Source organism: Triticum dicoccoides, chromosome 5B (assembly GCF_002162155.2).
Source record: "Triticum dicoccoides isolate Atlit2015 ecotype Zavitan chromosome 5B, WEW_v2.0, whole genome shotgun sequence".
NCBI classification, from domain to species: Eukaryota; Viridiplantae; Streptophyta; class Magnoliopsida; order Poales; family Poaceae; genus Triticum; species Triticum dicoccoides.
The window spans coordinates 610,766,760-610,767,720 of record NC_041389.1 but is presented as its reverse complement, the minus strand read 5'-3'; positions in this window follow the sequence as shown (position 1 = coordinate 610,767,720).

Here is a 961-nt window from a genome sequence, read left to right as displayed (position 1 = left end):
TCCCTTGGCCTGGCCGCCGGCGCCGGCGTGCGCCACGCGCCGTCGGGGTTGCGCCCGCACCCCCCTGCACACGGCGCCCGACGCCCGTTGTGCCCGCTCGGACGCACGCCCGCCCCCGAAAGCCCGCGTGCCCGTTATGCCCCTGTGGGCCGATGACAGTGGGGGCCCACACCCCCTAGAAAGTTTTAATAAAAAAAGATTAAAAATAATAATAATAATAATAATAATAATAATAATAAATAAATAAATAATTAGATTAATTAATTAGTTAAAGAATTAATTAAGCTAATTAATCACAATTAGATTAACCTAATTAACTATTAGTTAATTAATCAAACAATGACAGTGGGGCCCACCCCCCTAATTAATTATGGTTAGTTTAATTAATCAGTTAATTAAAATGTGTCACTGACCAGTGGGACCCACTGGTCAGGTTGACCAGTCAACTCTGTTGACTGCTGATGTCAGCATGACATCATGCTGATGTCATTAATCTATTTTTCGAATTAATTTAAATAATTAATTAAATTCCAGAAATTAATAAAATCTTTAGAAAATCATAACTTTTAATCCCTAACTCGGATTAAAATATTTTCAACATGAAAGTTACTCAGAACGACGAGACGAATCCGGATACGCAGTCCGTTCGTCCGCCACACACCCCTAACCTATCGAACTCGCAACTTTCCCCCTCCGGCTCCTCTGCCCGAAAACATGAAACACCGGGGATATTTTCCCGGATGTTTCCCCCCTTAACCGGCATCACCTCATACCACGTTAGGTCACGCCTAGCATCGTTACTTGTATTGTCATGCATCGATATGCATCTGTTTACATGGTATTCGTTGTTTCTTCCCCCCCCTCTTCTCTCCGGTAGACTACGAGACCGACGCTGCTGCTACCCAGTTCGACTACGGAGTTGACGACCCCTCTCTCTTGCCGGAGCAGCCAGGCAAGCCCC